Consider the following 23,995-nt stretch of genomic DNA (forward strand, 5'->3'; position numbering starts at 1 on the left):
ACTAAAGATCCCTTTAGAGCAGATCCACCAGCAACTGGAATCCTCATCTGCGATTTCTCCCATGATTTCATTTCAAACGAAATGTGGTTTTAGAATAACAATTAAAAGCAAATGCACCATCTCATCATTATCACTTCAAAAATTTCATGCGTGAAGTCTGCGCCCTGCTCTGCACCTGTGCAGTAGAACAGGAATCAAAGAACACATCCAAGCTAAGATTGAGGTCTCAGTTAGGATCAGCCAGAAACTAACATTCGCCACAACAACTTTTTGAGCCTGCTCAAGGCCTGAACTGCTAAAGCAATTGGAATTTTGTGCCAGCTTGGTGCTTCTGGTGGAAAAGTCGTTTTCAGGCAGCAGAAACCAAAAGTGTAAGAATCCTTTATGCCAGTGGGATAGATAAAACTTTACTCAGACTAGGAAGAGAATATGAATTGGTATGCATCCCTGAGTACTAAAAGAAAGTAAAAACCTTGTTCTCCACAAACATAAGGTGAGAAGAATCTGCTGGAACACAGAGACTCCAGAACTTAAATTGACTTTGCAGCTGTTTAGGAATGGTTATCAACGGAGTTTATTGGCCCTGAGGGGGAGCACAAAAGAACAATTTCTACTCATCCAAACTGTCCAGAATGTTACACTTCAAAAAGATAAGGCCTCTGAGAACTGTGAATACCCTCATCTGCCTGTGTCTGATCAACCTCACATGTACACTTCCTTCATGTGAGGATATCTAGTTTCATGAGAACACGACATCCTCTGAATTTGCAGTTATGATCTAAATTTCTAATAACGTCTCTCCTCTCATGAACCTCAACCATTGCTTTTTCAGAACACATTTTTCATTCTACTGACATGCACAGTGCAGCACTGCAATCATAAACCATGTTTTAAACAGGAAGTAGATAATCCAGTAAAAAACAAAATTAAAATACTAAAAGAATAGAAAATGCATACCTTTTGAAAATCAGAAATTGTTCTGTAGAAAATCACATTGTAGAAAACGTCTTCCTTTCCCTTAAAAGAAAAAAAAAAAGCCTTAATTCATATTTAATTACCTAATAAAATCCCAGTAAACTACTTCAAGACCTTTTTCCTCCAGAAATAATTTCTCCTTATGGATCAGAATATTTACACTGTAGCAAACAAATACTGAGTGAGTTTTCATTTTAAGTTCATTTTATTTTGAAATTCCTGTTATTTAAGAAGAAGCATCATAGCTGCAGGTGACAGGAACACATGGCACCAATTTTTCCAAGCATTTAAAACTAGAAAGCAACACAATGGAGACTAAGGATGGAGCAGTGTGTCAGGAGCAGGGAAAATAAAGTATTTTATTTTGAGACATATAATCAGGTCTCTTTATCATCCCAGCTTTGGGTAAAAAGTAAATTATGCCACTGTTATTAGTGCTAGAAGGCATTCCCTTGCCAACAATTCGGAAGGATGAAGGTATCCACTTCTTCAGTCTTTCCCCATCTTTGGGGGGGAAAAGGCAGTACAGGACCACCCAACACTTCTATACCTCTGAGCAATACAAGTTGCCAGGGCTGCTTTGGTGGTGTTACTTTTCACTCCTCTTTTTTTCAAATGCACAAATCCAATTGATTTCCATCTGTAAGACCCAAGTGTGAGACCTTAAAATGGACATGAGCACAACAGCCCTTCAGCAAGTAAAGTAGCAGGTTTACACAAACAGGAATGAAAATAACAAGAGTGCTCAACAGCAAAATCAAATCCAAATTCAGATTAGAAATCCATGTTTTATAGGAGACAGTATTTTATTAAAAGAAAGCACATGTCTTCAGCATTACTGAAAATAACATGAAATTGACTACTGCTTTTTCAAATTAATTTCTATCAAGAGCTCCTGCACATTAGGTCAGAAGCTGTATTTTTCTCTCTTCCATCAAGCTTCTTCTTTCTTCCTTTATAGAAAAAATAAATTGAAGTCTAAAGTTGAGAACATCTCAATATCCACTAGGTGCATAAACAGAATTAAATTTGACCTGATACTCTTCAGTTTTATGAGGTTTAAGTTTTATGAGAAGAAGAAAAAATTCTCAGTATTAGAAACAGATTGCAGAAAACAAGTGTCTCAGCCAAGGGAAGCCAGAGCATGTTGTGGGTCTAGCATTTGCTTTGAGAACTCATGGTACATAAAACACCCCGAGTATGAGACCAGAGGGACCGAGAACTACAGCAATCACAATTACAGCAATAAGGGCAGTTAAAAAAAATAGCTGCGTCCTCTGTTGAATCCTCCCAAAGTTGCCAAAAACATCTATTAAAACAGAAGTTGTTTCAAATCATAAATAGCAATGCTGAGAGGATGATGGCTACATACTTTGTTCTCATTAAATATTGACAGCACGCTCATCTAGTAAGAGACTGCACAGTGATTTCAATTTTTTTAAATTATTTTTTTAATGCCTCAAACTCTTTCATTTTGCTGGTGCACTTTCAGACTGACCTCAGCAGCTCGTAATTACATGACAAGATATCACTGGGTCTCCAGTACTTCGCAGCTTCACACAAAAGCATCCTTACACTTAACTTCTGGGTCAACTGGAGCCAGCTTCATGCTAAAATAAACTCCCTGTCCAAAACATGCCTGTGCTGGGAAAACAAAGACATGACAAGATTATTTTCAAGCATACAAACTGCTCTGTTAGTCTGCAGTGAGAGATACACCTCAGCCATTTTTGTTCCCTTGCAGACTGCAGTCAGATTTCAGCAGGGTTACATCAGTGTGAGATCCAGCCCAGCTCCCCTGGAACCAGGAGCATCCCAGCATCCCTATTGCACATACCAGAAACAGAACCTGCTTTCCCACTGGTTTTAATCATCCACAGCTTTCTGGGCACAACTGTCACAGGGCCCTGAAATTTCTCATGTTCCATGTAAACACATGAGTACAACCTCATAAATTTAATGAAGAAAATCAGTTTCTTTTTAGCTATGCAAATACCAAAAATCTCTCTCTCTGTCTTTCCACCAGTTAAGTACTTCTTCAGAAGCTTGTTTGTGTCCAAAATCTCCAGTGGCCCTTTCAGTGAGACTGTAAATTCTTTGAGGGAAACACTTAGAGCCAGAGTAAAGTCTCACTTCCAGAAACACGGAGCAGCTTGTAATTCACAGTAACAGGACAGCTGATAGAGAAACAGACAGTTGCTGCAGTCTCAGGTTTGCCCTTCATTCCACAGCTGGGTGTAAAGGCTAAAATAAAAAAAAAAAACCACAATTTTCATTTTTCTCATGCTCTAAAGAAAAATAAATATTTTTTAAGTGAGTAAGTTGGTCTTAAGTACCTTGGTGCCTGCTGTTTTGTTTTTGGTTTTTTTTGTAAAGGATCTTTACTTTGATGTTCCTCACTTCCTGAACACCTAACTAGATATCACAGGATTCCAGCTGAACTGGAACACCAAGGCAGGTGTAGAAGCATCAAATTCTGATGTACCCAGTGTTCATTCTGGCCACAACACAAATTTCTTAACTACTGTCCAGTAAGGCACAACGTGTTTCTTCGCTTGTCACCTGGCCTTTCCTGTCACCTTAAATATACCTCGTGAGTTCTTCTTGACCTAACCCCCTTATAACTTACAAGGAAAAGACTTACTTTTGCAAAATACCCAGCTAAATCATAAAGCTCCTTCAAAAGGATGGGCAACATTCATCAAGACTCTGGGCTTGTTAACAGATTTTTTTTCTTTTATTTTTAGTTTTGAGCAGAAAACAAGTTTTCATCCACAGGGATCCATCATTCAAGGCTCTTTTTCACCTGTCACTCTGAAATGCTCAGAGAAAATAACCTGACAAGTACACACTTCTGCAAGACATTCCCATTGATGGACACTTGGTTACAGATAATCACCTCCTTGAGTCACCCAGAATATAACTTTAGAATTCCAATAAGGACCTTTTGCCTCATTCTAATTAAACACGAAGTACAAGTACCCAATTTAGAAAAGACCATTAGAGACTTAATTTAAACATGACAATTTTAGTCTGTCAATATACTGAAATGATCATTACCTACCAAACCTTCTCTCATTTTGTGCTGAAAAGGAACTTCAACCATAGCTCATTAGTTAATTTTAGACACACAACTGTTAACATTTTTCAGACATGAATTGCCTGTATATCCCTAATCTAGATGCATAGCTTCTAAAACAGTCCTTTCTTTCTTTTTTTTTTTTTTTTTTTCAGGATCTAGGAGTAAGGGGGGGGGGGGGCAGAGCGGAAGCACCAAAGCAAGAGAAGAGGCAAACACACAAGGCAAAAGGAAAATGTGAAAAATTCCCTGTCATTCTCACACTTGGGGGCAGGAAAGCACAGTGAGCGATGTGGTGTCAGCAGCTCCTGCCTCCCAGCAGCTCCTGCCTCCCACGGGCCAGGCTCCTCCAGCAGGGCCTCACTGCACATCGCTCACTCTCCTGTGAGGCTTCTGAGAAAGCCCAGCTCCTTCCTGGAGTGGAGCCTTGCCAGGGACATCAGGCTGTTGCTGCTGACATGCTCCACACATAATTCGGTGGCTTCCTGCTCAAGGCATTACATAATTTGAGCCTCTGGCATATCCTTCTGGAACATTTTGTGTGCTCACCCAGAGGATCAGCAGCATCTTCAGCTACCAGATAGCTCTGCACCATTTCTGCACTGATTCTGATCTGGATGGCACGGACTACAGGCACAGATGGTTGTTCATCCCAAGTAAATAAAAACTTGACAGTATGACTCCCAAAAGAGACAAAAGAAGCAGGTAACCACACAGTTAAACACAATTTAAATCTGGTCATAGGAATACCATGATGGAAATCACTTCCGTAAACCATAGAATTCTATCAAGGGCCGTTGCATTCAGCTTTACTAAATCAGGAACTTATTAACCAAAGACAGCACACAGCCTCCTACCAGTACCACACCCAACCCACCCCGTAAGTCCTAAAGCCTGCCTCCAGACATGAAATCCTGAGTCAAGAGAGCTCTCAACTCGGGATCAATGTGCATATAACTAAATTGAAAGATACAATCGATCCTTGATGTTTGCTGAGCAAGACTCAGGGCACTGCCTTCCTCAAACAGGCAGACTGTTTTCACAGAGATGTCAAGTACTTGGAGGCCAGAGATTCCATTTCATGAAACGCATATCAATTGATAATAAAGTACACCCTCCAAAATGATGTGTAGATAATAGAATCTTTTAGACCTTTTGCTACAGAGAATGAATTATATTTATATGATAAACCCCAAATAATTTAAGCCAAGCAATAAACAACAGCAGCATTTGTGCAATATACAACAGTTACTACAAACTCTTATCAGTATGCAAATGTAATAGCACCAAAATACACAATCTGCAATTTGACTCAGAGAATTTCAGTGTGTCTTGGATGTCTTATCCTATGGCTTCTGCAGAGAATTTTACCTATGGTTTAGGAAAGTTTTGGGGGTTTTTTTTAGCTTCTTTTTTTTTTTTCTGGGGGAATTGTCAATTTTTAGTCACCTCTAGTAATTCTCTGGAATCAAAATCATCATGCTGCAGTTTAAGGGGTTTTCAATCTATGAAATTACTCTCTGCTGATGAAAGCATTAACAATCCAAGACTTCATATACAGCATTACAAAGAATCCAGGTTAATTATGGGTAAATGCTTTTACTCAGCTTGGGCCAATGAAATTAATTATTATCATAAAAATCTGCACTCCAACCAAGAGTAAAGTTAAAGGGTGTCTCATCATATTTAAAGAGAACACAAAGGAAGGAACAGGCCTGGACTCCAACATGGAAAGTGGGCAGCTAATGTAGGCATTGGGGAACATGCAGCAGGTGACAAGGTGGGAAGAGGATGGATACTCCTTTCAGGCCAGCAAGCCAGCAGCTGCCAGCACATCATATCACCAAGATAAAGTTGTTGTCTCCAGGGAAAGCTCAGCATCCTCACATGAATCCTACTGCAGCCTAATAGTTCTCTTTGGGATGTACTCAGTGTTTCAGAAACTGGGAACTTGCTCCTTGCCAACCTCACTCTGAAATGTAGGCCAGCAGCTCTAACGTGGCATGTTGTGATCTACGCTTTTTTATCCCAATCCTCCACAATAGCAAGAGAAAGGGATTAAGCAGCATTATTTTTCCCCCTGAATATTTTCTGAGACAATTACATACTATACTATAACACAAGATTATTTTGCACAGTGCAAAATAACACAGAATGGGCCTGTCATTTTATGGAAGCCTCTTGGTCCCATCACTCTTGGAAGAGTACATGGCTGATCACGTTGGGCATGCTACTCTAGGAAAGTTTAACAGCAAATTCTTCCAAATGTACCAAGTAGATGCACTCAGATTGCTTCTTCATATAATCCCTTCTTTTGGCAATCATATTTTAAAAATTATTTCATAAAACATTATTAATGACTAAAGCCATCTGTGTTTCTAGAGAACGCTCCTTTCTATCCTTTCTTTCCTTCCTACTGGGCTGCACAGTAAAGATTTTTTTATTTACAAACACTTTTATGCCAGCAGATGTTACACCACTCAAAACTGCTTTGCTGCAAGTTCAAGAAGAAAGTGGTGGGAAGAAGTTTACATAACCAGACATCATCAACAAAAGCAGGAGAGCCTGGCAAACCAGAGGCCGTAGTCATTTAATTCACACAAATCTCTCTTCCCCTTCCTCACTTTGCTTTCCAATTTGTTTTAATTCCATAGGAAGATCTGACTGGTAGTCACTCCATAATGCATTGCAAGGTTTAAATGCCAGCAGCTTTTCTTGCCTTGACAAAATGTACAGAGCTGAAATTTAATTACAACTGGTTCAAACGCACTTCTGTTTTGCTTCTACCCACCTGGAACACACAGCCCGTTTAAAGTAAACATGTTTAGTCACTGGATAATATGAAGTATAAAAGAAAAGTTACATTGTAATAAACAGAGATACATTTAAAAACAGTTTTGATTTCTTATCGCTGAACCTGGCTGCAACCAGCTATCTGCAAGTCGCATTACTGTGATGGAAATAGCATGGTATTTTAATGCAAGAAAGTAAACATATTCTCCCAGATACTAGCACAGGAGTTGAAATTCACCCAAGAAAACCATTTGCATTATCTGTGTGCATTATTTTGCCCTAACGTTTTGACACCGAGTTTAAACATTAAGCTGGGAGTACAATGCCTCTTTTTTAAACTAATGCAATTTCTTGGGGCAAAATCTGATATGGCCAGCCAGATTTCCTGAATGCTAGTTTCTCCTAAGGAAAAAAAAAATAATAAAAAAGACATCAGTTTAATTTTGATTTGTCCAGTAAACAGATCAAAGCATTGCAGTTCTGCAGAGGAGGTTTACAAAGCCTCATTGTGCAAACATCCTGGGCCTGATGCTGCCAGCTGCACTGAAGCAAATCTCATCTGATGGCAGCTAGTGCTGGTTTGTGCTACATTGTCCAATGCAAAAATTTACACTTTAAAGGGAAGTCCAAATCTTTGAAGTTCCACTTGATCAAAAATTATTAAAACATGCAGCTTGAATTTTTAGGCTGATCTTAAACACATGTAGCTGGAAATGTTTCACACTTCTATTCTGTTGCTTATATACCAAAAAAACTGTGTTCAGCTCTAGGCTCCTCCTATTCCAGTGCAATAAATTCTTTGGGTGAAGGAGCATTTTTAACAAATATGTACAACGCCTAAAAGAGAGATTCCAGAACCACTATTAGATCACTGAGAACTGCAAGACTGCAAAGTATAAATAATTTTTAGCATAGCTGAAACAGCTTTCTAGATCTATGCTTTGTAAGATTGCAGTTTCTGCCCAGCCCCTTCCATTTCTTTTCTCATCCAGCTGTGCATTTGAGCTTGTTCAGGGTTTGCTGTTTGCTGCCTTTCACAGAACACAAAGAAAGAGAGAAGAAACAGAAATAAACATATAAATTAGTTTTAAAATGTTCAGTGGTAGGCCTGATGTCCACAACTACTTTGATCCTTTACAAAAGAAAATAAGAAAATTCCTTTTTATACATACATATGGTTTTCACTTGAGTGTCCCTTTAAGCCAGCTTTGCTGATTCAGACTATGTCCATACTCTTTTTATTGCCAAAGCAATAAAACAAAAAAGAAAAAGTGCTCCTGAATTATGTTCCGACTTAAAAGATTTACACAGGGAATCCTCAAACTTAGAAACAACACCAAGAAGAACATTGTCATTGCTGCTGCAAGGCTGCTGTCAAAGTCCATATACAAAAAGACTGCTTTCAATGTCCATATACAAAAAGACTGCTTGATAAATATACTATAACAGACTGTGCTTCTAAAACTGAAACTTTCCTCTTTCTGGGCTGCAAATCAAAACTGGATCTGTTGCATAACAACGGTATTAAAGATAATGGCCTCTAATACTGCATGGCACATGAATGTGAGCAGTGTAAGCAATGCCTTCCTCCATACATTACCTTGCACCCCTGGGAGTTGGACTGGTAGAGCATGGCCATGTCCCTGATTTGCTACATTTTGATTTCCAAGTCAAGGTCAAGAAGTAATTTACCAGGAACCCTGTTGCTAACACTCTTGGGCTGCAGGCTTTGGGGAAGTCATCTTGCCACATTAAAAAATGTCTCAACAATTGGAATATAAAGAGAAGAAACAGTCTGAAAGCTGATACTTCAGCATGTTGAACAGAACAGAACAGCATGAATGCCATTCTTTTTAACCTGCATTTATCACTTCTGTAAATATATTCTAATTAAAAACACTGTACTGCAGTGTATTCTCTCATCTGAGGTATCAGCAAATGGGCACCAAGCAGATTAATTAAAAAATAACAATGAATGCATTGGAATAAATGCCATAAAATAAATAATGCAAGGATAGTCCCTGCCCCAGAAACCTTGCAATTTAGGTCAGGAACAAAGAATCCTTAAGGGATCATACCAAACCTACCTCACATTCTTGAGCTGACATTTACATTGTGCTGTACTTCATACTTTCAGGGCTGGAACTATGCACTTGTTCTGATGTGCACTGCTGAAATCTGCTCTGGATCTCATGTTTCACAAGACAGTGACCCTTCTTGTCAGGCATTATCATGACTTTTAAGATAGATATTGAAAAATACCTAATCAGAACACTGTGGGTGAGGGTGTGCATCACACCATATGTAACCCAGGTCTTGCTTTAGATCAAAGAAATCTAATTTTTAAAGTGTGACTAGCTATTCCCATACACAAAAGACAGGGAAAGAGTACTAGGTGGTGGAATTACCAAAACAATACCAAGCAACAAACAGCTTTCTGCCTGTGCCCCTCTCCTCCTGTGTCACAAAGGTTACCTGTCCTAACCCAGGAATATCACCACTCCTCCTACAGGACCAAGTGTCCTGACTGCCACTCCTTGTTTGGCTGAAATTGAGCTAAAAATTAGTTCTGAAATTATATCAGTCTCAACACAGCCATCTAAAATTCCACCAGTATCTCTCCACCCTTAAAAAGTGAATGCTTTTGACATCTGATCTTACAAATGAGAAGGCTGGAGCCAGCTTTGTGGATATACACTTTGCTTTGGAAGGGATAAACAGTCTCATCGGATGTGGGGACACCAGGGAACAAATAAAGCTCTGAAATTAAGGCCTCAAACTATTTCACCTGCAAAAACCACAGACTGATTTAATCAAACTCCAGCTCTGGAGGGCTGGGTTTGTGCACCTGCAGTGTGCTATACTCAGGTCAGTTTTTTTCCTCATACAAGGCAAATCCCTAAGCCAAGTCCTGACACTATTTGGATTCTCGTTACCTTTCTTTCATTAGGTCAAATTTCAATATTAAAAAAAAAGAAAAAAAAAAAGAAAACCACACTGCCAAACAATAAAAGAGAAGCTATTATCTTTCAGATATAATAGCTTTTTTTTTCCCCATTATTTTCCCTTTGAAAGGGGAAAGGAATGAAGCATTGAGTGGACAAACACCATTTTGGCCTATGAATCATCCCTGATAAAACTGCAGATGCACAAACCCAGTCACAACAGTATCGCAGTAAGGGAGAAAAGATAAATTTCAATAACCATCCAAAAGGCTTCTTAGATGAGGCAGGATGATTTTGAATTGAATTCTGAGATGCAAGACTCAAATGGACTCAGGTTACTTGCTTGCAACACCCACGCTCTGTCAATAGGCAGCGTTGAAAGCAAGAGCCAAATCTTGCTAAAATTATGTTTCAGTCACTAAAAGAAGTGCTAATTATCAGCTGGACTGAAGACAACTGAGATAAGCAAAACATTCCCTGCCACAGCCCTTTAGACAACATTCCTTAAGTTTCTAAAACCCAAGATGTGATGATAGCAGGAAGAGATGGAAGGAAGAAAAGGATTAATCCACTTTCAGTCATGTTTAAATAAGCCTCCCTTTAAATGATTTAAAACTAACTGAGAAGCATTATCTTTTCATCAACTTCTACAAAAGGAAAGGCAGACAGAAATTTATTTGTGTAATTAATGTGATATTCATGTATATAGAAGCACTTTTTAATTGAAACTATAAGTTGGCTTTTCAGCAACTGAGAGATTTCAGGTAATGGTTTATGAAATCAAGAAATATCACCAGAAAAGTGGTTATAATTTAAATTACTAGTCAGTTGTTAAGGAAGAGATGTAGCTCACCTGAATAAATACCCTAAGTCTACAAATTTGAAATATTTACATATATAGTTTTATAGCTCCTAAAAAGAAAAGCAAAAAAACAAACACAAAACCAACACCTTACTCTGATAATTACTTCCACTAATGCTTTGAAGAAATGCTTCCACAGATCTTTCAAATTAACCAGGTGAAGCAACACAAGTTTTGGTTAAAATTTCAAATTATTCATGAACGTCTTCATGAGCATTTAAATACTGCTAAAGGTTCAGACTATTCTTTTAGATGTATCCCTTTATTGAGGGAGTACAACTCCCTGACAGAAGGTTGTAACAAGGTGAGGGTCAGTCTCTCCTCCCAGGAAACCAGTGACAGGACAAGGGGACAAGGTCTCAGCCTGCACTAGGGGAGGTTTAGGCACAGCAAGGGTGGTTAGACATTGCAATGGGCTGCCCAGATCAAGGTGGAATCACCAACCCTGCAGGTGCTAAAGGAAAATCTGGATGTGGCTCTCAGAGCCACAGTGATGTTGGGTCACAGATTGGCTTCAGAGGCCTTTTCCAACCTGACTGATTCTGTGAAAATTAAATAATTCAAAAACTAAACCCCCAAAAAGTCTAGCAAAAAAAAAAATCTTGTAGTATTATTGTCTTTTGTAAAGAAAACAATTGCACTTAAAAGCAAGAATAAAAATACCCAGCAAACATTCTGACACTAAACTACAGTGGGATGGAACCAATTCCTTAAAACCAAACAATGTAACAACACAGCAATGCAATTTCCTCTGCCATTTCTACCTGTGAGGATCAAAAACTGTTTTCCAGCTTTCAAAAGCCTCAAAGTATCACCACATTGCTCAGCACCTGAATCATGGAAAACCACTCACAGAATCAATCATTTGATGATTCAAAATTACCTGAAAAAATACCTGTATGTTTTCCCACATAATTTCAGATCAGTTCAATTGATGTTTTTAACGTGTCAGATACCCAAGAGCTGCACTTAGATCGTTGTTTTCACAATATTATTATCCATTCGTTCTACTGTAGGGAGAGGAGGTGGTTATTCCAGATTAAAGTGAGCAGTGTCTTTTCAGTTGTAAATTAAAAATAAAAGCAGGATGAGATCAGGGAAGATTACCAGTCACTGCTTATAAACTGAGCATAACTAAATCAGAGGTATACAAATCAGAGCATGCATTTCTTGGTATATTGATTCAGTTTTGAAAACTAAAGTGCCACAGACTTCATTAAAAAAAACAAAACAATAAAGCTATTTTTTTTTTCAGAAGTAACTGATTTCATGCCAATTCACAGCTACTCCTGTAAAGTATTGCTTTCACCTCATGTGTTTTAAAATACAAGAAGCATTTACAAAATAAATTCATGTGTTTGTATAGCAAAGAATTACTGCAAACATATTCTTTTGATTTCCCCACATCTGGAAATGCTGTTAGCTTACATGAGGCTTTTAGTTCATCACAGGAAAGCTGTAAGAAACTAACACACAGGAATCCACACAAAACAAACAAGTCATTACAAATAAGAACAACAACTTTTTTTTAAGAATGTTAAGAATGTTTAAGAGCATTTTTTAGGTCTTAAAAAAAAAAAAAAGTCCCCCAAAACCCTAAATCAGTCAACTGGTAGACTATCACCATAGTCAAAACCCAACAGATCATCTTTAGATTTAGCACTGGAAATGAAGATGCAGCAGAGAATATGAAGGTTTTTTACATAATTTAGACTACAGATAAAGGTCCAAACAAGCTGTCATTCTTCTGTCCACACAGGGACCATAGCTCTGCACTACAAACTTCACTAGTAAGAATTATTCTGAATGAACTCAATCAGAGCAGAGGAGCTGAAGATTTTTATCCCTTCTATACCCAGCAAACAGAAACATTCCATAGGAACAACACCTATCATTTCTCCACAGTAATGCTCACCCAGCTCTCTATAGAGGTAAAAGAAGAATGCAGAGGACTGATCCTGCTGTTACCCTTTCCTATCCTTCCAAGGCTCTGTGCACCTTTGCTCGCTGCTGGATCCACACAGCTCTGTGTCCATCAGCAGCATCTGAGGTCACTGGAGTGCCTTTGGGGGTTCTCTCTGCCAAGTACACAACCCTTACGTCCATCCAGGTTACAGAGCTCAGCAGCACCACACCAACTTATTAACTCTCCCAGTTAAGTACCACATACTTCCTCCAAGGTGTCATCTTTACTAATTCCACAGGGAAGAGATGATATTACTCCCATAAAAGCAGCGCAAATACTTCTGTTACCTGACACAAAGACTAATTTAAGGCATTTTCTTGTATAAAGACACACAGATGAAATGGCACAGTAACTATTTTTATATGGCTTTCTAGTTAAGCTCATGCTCTCATTAGGATATCTCAAAGGAGACCATTTTATCAACATCTGTTTACCAGGCTTGGCACATATGCCAATTCCAGTACTTTCTCAGTGTGTAAAGAAAAACAAACAAAAAATTAAAAGCATGCAGAGCCAAACACACACAATACTTTAGGACATATCCAAGTAGATAGGAGTCTGCTTGAGAGAAGCAAAACTATACCAGTGACGTGTGAATGCAGAAAAGCAGCAACTTGTACAACTAAAGAAACTTTGCCCAGTTTGTCGTCACCTGGGCCAAGGTCTTCTCAGAAGTTATTTCTCTTCCCAGCCACCTGGTACAGTCACAGGTCATCAAAAAGCCACTCTGTACATCATAGCCAAAACCGAGAGCATCAGCAAAAAGAACAGCCAGACTTTACTACGTACTGCCAGATTTGAAGGGCTTGGGGAAAAAGGAAATGAGTCTCCGTATCAGTTCAGTCGCAGCAGAGATTCCAGGACCTTCCCCCGGGCAAACGCAGAGGCACAGCGGGGGCTGCTCCTGCCAGCCCCAGACTGAGCAGAGGAGGCCGACAGGGTCCCCGAGCCCCAGCTGCCGTGCCTGGGGGAATGTGGCACCGGCAGCACCCCGGGACATCGAGCCGCAGCTGAGCCTCCTCCCGCCCGGGCTGCCCTATTTGAGCCCTCTGTTGTTCTCCCAGGTCACATCGCTCCCCGCCCCGCGAAGCCCCCACCTTCTCCTCCAGCCCGGGGATTCTCCAATCAAAGCAGATAAGCGCATCATGTGAGGGATGGCAGACACGCTGAGGGGAATTTCCGAGAGCTCCGCCGCACCTGCAGCATCCACGGGCACAGGAGATTTCCAGTGTGAAAACGACAAGCCAAGCAGGGGTGCCAAAGTATCCACGTTATCTGCAACTCATGGCTCCTATGCCAGACTGCAGCACCCCATTTGCAATCTGCACGGATATATCTGCAACCACATTCCATCTTCCCTTGTCATTTACTGTGTGACCACTATTTCTAAGCGTATTTTGCTAGGGAAGCAGTAAACAAATAACACAGGCTGAAAGACCAGAAAGCAATAATTACTCAGTCTATTCTTTGCTGATATCAGACATGCAATACAGCTCTCCAAATCCACCAGAGCACCCAATTAATCTGCACTAATCCTCAAGAACTATGTCTGAAAAACAAGTAGTAAAATCAAATCATCCAACAGTCTCTGCCTTGCCTTGCAGACACCACATCATGCCACCCAACCTCTCCTTTAACACATCTGAGCTTCGTTCTCATCACTGCATACAAGCCTACAGAGAATACATCAGCCTCTCCCCACCTTCTTCAGAAATGCTTTTCTTTCCATGATCATGGTCCTTCACAGAAAAAATTATACCAATTCTGTTGGGTTCAACAGATCACGTTAGCCTTGCCAAAGAAACCACTCCATGGCTCAATTTCCTACTTCCCAATAAGGCATTCATATCCCATTTCAACACATACTTCACCAAGAAGAATTCTGTATGAATTATCCTAATTTGTGTATTTCAAAATAAACAGGCTCTCACTGCAGCTATAAATTCCTTTCTTCCCTCTGTTTCCTTTCAGCAGTGGCAGCAGCAGTCTGATGGCAGAGATGGAGTCAAACACCCTGGATCCAGTGCACAGCCTCGGCTGGGAGTACAGAACATCTGTACATGCAACAAGTACAGCACATGCAGCAACATCAACAGTGCACATCCCCAGAGAAGAAAACCAAAGGGCAAATGTGGGAGACATGGCAATTTAGGCATGGGAAATAAATACATTCAGGGAGTAGAAAAATGGGAGCAGAAAAACCCATAGAGTTTTGGAATGGTCTGCAAGATAAAGGAGGAAAAAAATGCCACTTTGGTATGAGAAGTTCTTTCATCTGACCTATCTCATTCAAGACCACAGCTTACATCTCAGAGAACTCCACATCATCAGTGTTCACAGGATCACAGACATTCTTGATCATTGGAATCCAAGAGATGCTCCTTATTAACTTTTCAAGTCCTTATTCTCTTTTGCCCCCTTTATTAGTCACTGACCTCCTGGCTTATTACTTCCAGTATGCAGGAACGTGTGTGCTCAGGCTGAATGTAAAAATTGTTAGAAAGGGAAATTTATCTGTAACTTCAAGAATAAAGAGCCTGCTCTTTAATACCTTTTTCATACCCATTTCCTCCATAGTAAAGTGCACCCAAAATTTCTGTAGCTTAGTATTCCCTCTTGGCTGGCATATTGCTAGATGAACTACAGACATAAATTACTTCTATGCAACTATTTGATAGCTTGATGACATTTGTAAATTTTTTATCTGCATAATTTCAGATGATGCTGCACATAAAAACAACATAATACAAACACCAAGACTAGATTAAGACTTTTCAAGTAAATGGTCTATTGGTTCAAAATCTGAGAAGGAACAATGTAGAGGATTTAGTTTGAACCGTCCCTTTTAAATCCAGTTTCTGTAATGTAACACATCTGCTCAAGGTCTTCTAGGTAGCAAGCTTGGCTCACAAAGGAAATTTCAATTTGAGAGCCCCAGAGTCAACTGAACAGAACCATTTTCTTTACAATTGAGAGGGCAAAGGCACTTTGTTACTTCAGCAACACCAACTTCAGCCAGTCCACAAACAGCCTTTACAACAGAGCACATTCCAAACAGGCTGTCTCCCCTCATTTGCCTAAATCTCCCAGTTATTGTTACTGGGGAAAGAACAGACTCTTACTTTGAGGAAAGGTCAGACAAGGGACTCTTAGCTCTCCAGGAGCAGGGCCTCATGGTGGTACAATTATACATCCTATATAAAATGGAAAGCAAGGCCCTAGTTTTGGATGTACGACAGCTGCCAACCAACTTCTTAACCTTCACTTTGATCACTGGCTATTGCATACAGAAAGGTGAGAGACCCACTATGAGGAATTAAGAGCACCTATCGGTTATAGAACAGATTTTTTTTATCAGGCAGCATGGAGCAATTGCATAAAGTCAGATTATGGATTCACCTGCAAGGTGGTCACGAAACAGGGGAAGACAAGGGATGCTCCATGCTGTATCCATGGTCTGTTTCGCCCATGACCAGCTATGAGCCACAGGTGGGACAGGATCATGACTGAGCTTAACAACACTGACTGGCAATGGAAAAGAACAGGAAACCACAAAGAGATCCAAGTAACAGCCCCATCTGCTACAGAAACCTACACCATGCAAAAGGCAAGTAGCCTTAAAAGCTCGATACTTTGTACTTCTCCCTTTTCATGACCAGATACACCACGTTAAGCAACCTCTCAGTGACACCCGCACTGCTCCCTAGGAACAGGCTCTCTCCCATAGGAAGACTGACTAGTGCCTCTAAGAACTCTAACGGTGAAATGAAACATTTTAATCATTCACAAATACCATTTATCCAAAACTAGTAACAAGGGAAGCTTCATATTAGGCTGGGAGGCTCTTCAGAGGAGAGCAAGATGAAGGTTTTGTCTCATTCTCATTCTTCTCCAAAAATCAAGATTCTTTTGCTGTTGCACAGGTACAACTTTAACAAGTACTTCTTTCAGTGGATGACATGTAGAATGACTTGTAAGGCAGCCTGACAGAAGAAGCCACAGCACTTCACTACCTTGCACAAGCTGATGTTGGTCTTCACAAGGAGGGGATGCAAGTATTGATTTCCCTCCAAGATCCCTGCAGGAAGACATCAGCAGCCCATCACTGAGAAGCCTGCTGGAGAGGAATCTCTAAAGCCACAGCTGAGCTGCACCATCTATTTCTGTGACTTGCAGAAGCCACTTGGGAGCATCTTGCCCTGAAAACTGCAGGTTCCGGGCATCAGCACCCTGAAGACAGTGGCGGAGGGGCTGTTCTGATGCTGCTTCCCGTTTTGTGGCACCCTGTTCCAGGCACTCAGATATTTTACCATGTCCTTCTGGAACAAGGAACTTACTACTAGGCCTAATTATTTCATTCCAGAATGGCTGGGAACCTGTCTTCTTCCACAGTTTCACGAGCGTCTTCAGCCATATTAACTAAACTTCCAGAAAGCACTACCACCATAAGATCGGTGAGGACCAGCAAGATAAATTTTCATAACTTAGTGTTCAAAGGGCAAGATGTAAGCAAAGCAGGATGTCTAATGCCAAAGCACAGTACCTTTGGTATTTATAGCAGAGATATCCCATATATTCTAACCCTCTACAGGTCAGCTTTTTGGAATACAAAGTCCAAAAATCACATTCTTTTTCTGCAGAAGCAAGAGGACCACAAAACCTGCTCCCAGAAAGTCCTGCCAAATAAAAATTTACCTGAGCCTTTGATGCGTGCACATAGGTAATTTTGATGTGGTGCTATGCATGAATCTTTCATAAGAATAAGATGTCCTAAACAGTATAATCAAAAAACTTTTGAAGAATTAACAGGCTGGACCATAAACACCTCCACTGTGTGCAAGATCTCCAGACATCAAAGAGTCTTCCCCAAACCAGATGCATTACATATCTTGCAAAATTAGTAAATGTACTCAAGCCATCAATTTTGCAATTTTTGAAGTAGCACAATGCATCTATTTATTAGAGAATGGAACTAAGCCCAGGCTGCTGATTAGCCATCCTACAAATAATGCTTATGCAACCCTTCATAATGATTTCCACTAACAACCAACCAGAGATTTTATGACTTGGAAAATTTCACTTCTAAACCAATTTACAACACTTCCCAAAATCTAATGGGACAGATTATTGAAACTACAGAGGAAACCAGCCTTCTCCGAAATCAATGAGGTACAACTTTTGTAAGTAGTCTCTCTTAGGTAAGATGCCTGCATTAAGTTTTGGTTCTCATTTCTAAAATTCTCACAAGTACTCCTCTGTCCCTTCCTCCCTTTCCTCTAGAAAAGGGATTAATTCAATTTTAAGGAAAATATTAAAACAGCAGTTTCAGACTTCAGTATCTGGCAAATCATGGAGAGGAGGGAATAGCAATTGAGCTGTTTAAACCACCAAGGAAAGCAAGCCACCAAACAATTTTAAAAGCCCAAAAAATGACAAGATAAAAAATTAAACAGAAATACAAAACAAGTCATCTTGGTAAGCACAAGATATAAGATAAAACTTATATCCCTACAAGTTTTGTTTTCAACACAGCATACCTAAGTGAAAATGAAGCCATCAGTTCCTACACAGCTGTAACAAATACTTGACAGACTTCCAGCACAGCCCCAAGCTCACCATCACAGCCAGATATTACTGGAACAAATGCCCAAAGTCTGCAACAGAAGTCAGCAGTGCATATCAAGCCCAAACAACTTGCCATTGTTTTTTTAAAAGGTGAAAACAACACAATATTTTGTGTGAAACATAACAGGGAAGTATTTCCTCTGTCAGTAGGGGAAATTCAAATGACTTCTCTTTCCTGCCCCTTTTGGTCTTTCTCTCTTCCCCTTCAAGGTTCTGTCTTCCCTGCATTCTAAGAAAAAGCAGAGTGTAGGTTATGCATAAATTCATGACAGAAAACAGTATTTTAGAACAAAGCTCCTGTGCGTGGGTGCATGTCTTTAAAATAAAAGGCATTGTTACTCTCCCAAGTGCATATCCACAGCCAGAAATCAAGTCAGATCCTCACATTCTATTTTGACAGCCATGCAGTTATATTTTCACCAGGGGTTTGACTTTTCTATCAATACCCGATTTTTAGCAATATCATCAAGAGATGAATCAAAACTGACACATGAAGGCACTGGTACTAATGGTTGTGGAAGAGAATTCTCATCCCAGAGCTCTGTAATTTAACTACTTCATGATGTTACCAGTTGCAGGGAGAAATAATCAACTCATATTTAGGGACTGTCTCTGCACAATACAAAACTGCTTGTCTGCATATAACAATAATTGTTTTGTAGTACATGACACTATTAGGTACCCTTGATCTGGTGAAAGCCTGCAAGTACTGTGGCCATAACACTTCCAGAAGTTGGAAGGAAATTAACCCAAAGTGAGTAGTATCAGCTTGCTAACACTGCTCAGGTAAACTCCAGAATACAGTCCTGAACACAAGCGTTTAATGGAAGCACCTGCTCCATCCCCTCGCAGGATCCAAAATGCGATGTTTTCCCCAGGACCCTCGTTAACACCAATTATTAAACTGAAAACTCCATGGTGCAACAGCAAGCGAAGTTTGAGAAACACAAACATTATTTACATATTAATAGAGGATGATGCACTCTTTACTGAAGATTTATACTGTGTAAGATTTTGAGTCTATGTCAAATCCACCTTTCCTAGAGATAGATCCCCATGGACACTTTAACATTATATAACCTCCCCCTGAGATAATGATTATTCTATAACTTTCTAAAATCATCCCCCTTTGGGAAAGTATTACCTAACAAACACACATTAAATACCTCACAAGCCCATTAGATCCCTGGGTTTCTACTAGATGCTACTAGCATAAAAGAATATTTGTGTTTTATTTTGAGATATTAAAAAAAAAAAAAGACAAGGCTGGATAACTGTAACTGGAAAGCATAAACAGGATTAAGTAACAGGTGTCTGACTGCACATAATTCAAAGTCATGCATGGAATACAGTGCATAGCCTTGGAATGGCTATGGAATGGAAATGGAAATATTGCTTTAGCACCTTGCTTTGAAAATCGCCAGTGTGTGATTTACAAATATCTTGTAAATTACAACCACACAGAGGCAACAGGAGCACTTGTATCCCCAGAGACCTTTGGATATATATGAAAGAAAACAATCTTCAAAGGTAAGCCTGCGGGGGGGAGAGGGGGGAGGAAGAGAAGGAAAAAAAAAAAAAAAAAGGAAACAAAAAAAAAGGAAAAAAAGGAAGAAAAAAAACCCACTGTAAGAAAGTTATACTTAACTACACAGAAACATTTGTCACACCGCCCAGCACTGACAAAATCCGGATCCACTCAGAAACTACAGCAGCAAGGATGAGGGGAGGACTCCAGCCGCCAGGCGCACACACAGAGGGATCTACACACGGATCCACACACAGACACGCGTGAAGGTGACACGCAGGCACACGCGTGTGCGCACAGCCCTGCGTGCCTGTCGCACACAGGCGTGTGTGGCACACAGACATGTGTCAGACCTACGTGACACACACCCATGTACCACAGACCCACATGTGTGACAGACACACACGTACGGCAGCCCCACACGGGGCTGAGGGACCCACACCGGGGTGAGAGACCCTCGCAGGTGACAGCCCCACATGTCCGACAGCCCCACAGGGGTGTAAGGCACCCACACCGCGACAGACCCTCACAGGTGACAGCCCCACAGGTTTGTGACAGCCCCACAGGTTTGTGGCACCCCCCACGCTCGCGCCCCTCCCTCGCGGCCGGGGGAGCCCAAGGTTACGGCCCGGCGCGGGGGGAGCTCGGCCAGCGCCGCTCCCCGCCAAGGGCGCGAAGCCGCGGACAGAGCCACGGCCGCCCCCCGCTCCCCCCGCCTCCATGGTGGCCGCTCCCGCCGCCCTTACCTCAAGCGCCGAGGCTGCTTCCTCCTCCTCCTCCTCCTCACGCTGTGCCACTGTCTGTGTGTGTGTCCGTGTGTGTGTGCGACCCGCCCGCCCCACAGCGGCGGCGGCTCCTCCTTCCCCCCTCCCTTCCCTTCCCCTCCCTCCTCCCCCGCCGCCGCGCCCTCCTCAACCCCCGCAGCGCCAAGAGACGCGGCAGGGACGGGGGAAACCCCAGGGCGGCCGCCGCCTGCGCTGGCCGGGCCGGGCCGGGCCGCCGCCGGCTCCCCCCGCCGCCGCGCAGGGCTGCGGGCAGCGCATGGCAAGTGGGCGGCGGGGCCGCGGGCGCGGAGCTCCGCCCGCACGGCCCCGGGCGCGGAGGCTCCGCGGCGCTGCCCGGCACCCGCAGGTACCGCACACGTGCCCCCGGAGGATGCCCGCGCCGGCGCGCCTTTGCTCGCTACACGTATTGGAAAAGGGAGAGGAGGAAATCCCCCTTCCGCCGTGGGCTCCGGGCTCCCGCCAGGCCTGCTGCTCTCCACGCTGCCAAAGGGAGAAAGGGGGTGTTGCGGAGGCTGCTGGAGAGTTCCCAAAATCTCGCAGTCTCAAAATTACAGTTGGACTCCTTGAGGTTTATTTGGAGTAAGCCTTGGCGGAGCTTAGCGCACAGGCAGCACGGGCGCTCTGGAGCGGGATTCCCTCTTCCCATATCCCCTGGCCAGCCCTTTCACAGCTCACGACTGTCCAAACCACTGCCATGGGCTGCCCTTGTGCCCTCCCTGTGCTCCCCTCTTTCTGTCTCCATGTGCCCGGTCTCAGCTTTCCCTATCTCCTCATGATTTCACGAGAAACATTTTCTCCTGCGTCGAGAAAAATAAAACGTGAAACGCCCACAAAACCAAACAAATTGCTGAGCTTTACAGGCGAAGCAGGTTCTCCATTCCTGTTCACCTGCAGCCCGCCCTCTTAGACTTCGTTAGTGAACTGTGGAGCTTGGACGTGTGGGACTGCTCCGAGGGGACACTGGTACCGAGAGCTGGTGTCGGGAGAAGAAGCCAGCTACAGATATAAAGTTATCCAGGGTGAGTTGAGGAAACAGTGCAGGAAAATCTGAAATAGTTTTGCTAGTCACAAAAAGGGCGTTGCATTGTTATGAACTAATAGAGCCAGTAATGTGGTAGCCAAGATCTCAGACTATGTTATCCTATAACATACACTGCACAAATCCAAGCTCGGCATGAGAGCCCCCATCCCGACACTAGTGCTAGGATGTGATTAAGAAAATATTCTACCTTCAAAAGCTGCCACCGTGCTCCTATCAAAGAAGTAAGCAAAGGGGGGACTGAGAACAAGGGCAGAGCTGACACACGATTCCAGGGCCAGCCTGTCAGCAGAGCAGACCTGCGGTCTGAGGGGTTCCTTTAGCCGAGGCAAGTGCTGCGTTAAGCAGATGTTTGTGTTTGCTGAAGTATCCTCAGTTAGAAATTCCTCATGGGCAGGGTGACAGAGGCAGGGCTGTAGAAATCCACGAAGGGCAGCAAGGCTGCAGCCAGGGCTGAGGCGGGCGTATCACACGCCAAAGGAGGTGCAGGAAGGAAATAACAAAGGAACCTGGATGAAAAGCACGTGAGCTGGAGGAAGGCCAGTACTGCTGGCAGGGCTAAAGGGATCTAGTTAACAGGATATGGGAGCAGCAATTATAGCCATTAAAAATGGAGGGTATCAGCCTGAATGTCAAATGGACGGGGGTTAGTGAAGAGGTTTCTTTGCTTGTGGTTTCAAAGTGTTTGTTTCTAAATGAATGGGAGATGGATGCATTTGTATGTACACAAATGAAGTGCTCCATGTCCTTTTCATTGCTTTCTTTTCCTTTGATATGTTTTTTTCTTTTTGCCATTGGGCTGTATGTAAATTAAGTACATTATTATATAAGTAGTAACAAAAAAGTATTTTAATTCCAGTGAGGCATAACCAGTTGCTCACTAGTAAACAGTATTAGATTCTCCTTAGGAATCCTTGCATGGTTTCTCTTCAGCTCTCTAGAGCGGCCAGAGTCTGTAAGCACTGACATTGTTATTCTGGTCAATAACTCTATCTGGCTTTTCCCATGATTTCTTATCTACTTTTCCACAAAAATGGCTTCTACATGACTACAGGTCATGGCTGCTTGCCTGTGCAGGGAGATTTTATTTCAGGGTAATACTAGGCCTATTATCTTCATTATTGTTGTTCTTAAAACAGGTTTAGCAAAATGTAGGGACCTGAAACATTTAGGTAACAGCATGAAATGCAGGCAAGTAGTGGCATCTCAGAATTAGTGGAAGTATAGTTTCTTTAGAAAAAGCTGCTCTTCGTTCTTTCCCAAACACTACTTCCCCTTCCACTGTCACCCCCTGACCTGGCTTGTTCACAGAAAGAAGGGCAGTCAGCCAAGGAACCCATGTCAGGACCCCAGGTCTGCGAGGAAAAAGAGGTACTGACAATGTCAGTTTTAAACAGTAAGGGTTCTCCACACTAAAAGGTGTTTAAAGTCATAGAAAGTGAGGCCATATGAAGGATCTGAAACTCTCCACACAGTTGCAAATGGCTGGGCCAGGCCCCCATATCAAGATTAATTCCCACTTCCGCGAATTTTGTTGTGGTCCAACTCTGTTTACAGACTTGGACATGTAAACACAGCACAACTGATGACAACAGTTTCATCTTGGTTTCTGAACTGATTCCCTCCTGACTTCAGCAGTCAGTGTGACTTGGCTTGTTAGGGATAAGTAAGGAGTGAATCCGAGAACCTCTGAAACTCCAGCTAGTTCTTAGGCTGCCTTGCTGCCTCGCTGTGGACAGCATACAGGTGTCCTGTTTAATTTTCTACCAACAGGACAACATTTGGTAGTTACAGCGTTAGGAGCAATAAATATAAACATATGCAAATGCTAAAGATTTCACCCTCATCAGTTAGCAAAAACATGTAGGGAAAGATGAACTATGCCAGCAATTCATATCAGGTGGAAACAATATGTCTCAGGGAACACAGCAGAACAGTCCTAACCTCTGCAGCAATTATCTGAAACCTGGTGCATCTAAGATGGCTGCCTCATGAAGGTACAGTGCCACCTCACCTGATTATAGTCAGCAAAAAACTACAGCTGCCTTCACAGGAACCCACTCAAGCTGCAGCATATTCAGAGTGAAAAATATTTTTCCAAAAACATTGACATTTTGGTAAAGTAATATGATCTTCCAGTGTTATTTCTTCTCTGATACAAGGGTACAGGATGTTTTATAATCACAGCCCCACTAGGTCTTAGAATATCCACACAAAAGAATTTATTCTCAGTAGTTTGTTTTTGGGCTGTGTAAGGCAAAATCTTCCTCAGCTTTTAGCATGTGCAGCGATTGAATGCAGGCAATAGGCATATAAACATGGTGGGTATTGGAGTCTGAACCTGCAAAATTCAGAGGGTGGCTCTATGCCATTAGTTCACAGAGAATCTCTGACAGAT

At 41.9% G+C, this 23,995-nt stretch overlaps 1 protein-coding gene across 9 annotated transcripts in view; it reads right to left on the reverse strand.

The window, feature by feature from the left end:
- Window positions 1-20,656, reverse strand: part of PLCB4 (phospholipase C beta 4) — a 190,550-nt gene extending 169,894 nt beyond the window's left edge. For 5 of the 9 annotated variants that reach the window (XM_077781976.1, XM_077781974.1, XM_077781975.1 and 2 more), the window contains exons 1-2: window positions 20,520-20,656; window positions 958-1,017 (exon numbers count right to left, since the gene is read on the reverse strand). The gene's annotated coding sequence lies outside the window, so the exon portion shown is untranslated. Of the gene's footprint in view, window positions 1-957; window positions 1,018-2,473; window positions 2,620-12,569; window positions 12,672-13,272; window positions 13,494-13,717; window positions 13,849-20,519 lie in introns of those variants that run through there. The other 4 variants (XM_077781973.1, XM_021540286.3, XM_021540287.3 and 1 more) reach the window with 4 other exon arrangements.
- Between the last annotated feature and the right edge of the window lie 3,339 nt (window positions 20,657-23,995).

Source organism: Lonchura striata, chromosome 3, assembly GCF_046129695.1.
Source record: "Lonchura striata isolate bLonStr1 chromosome 3, bLonStr1.mat, whole genome shotgun sequence".
NCBI classification, from domain to species: Eukaryota; Metazoa; Chordata; class Aves; order Passeriformes; family Estrildidae; genus Lonchura; species Lonchura striata.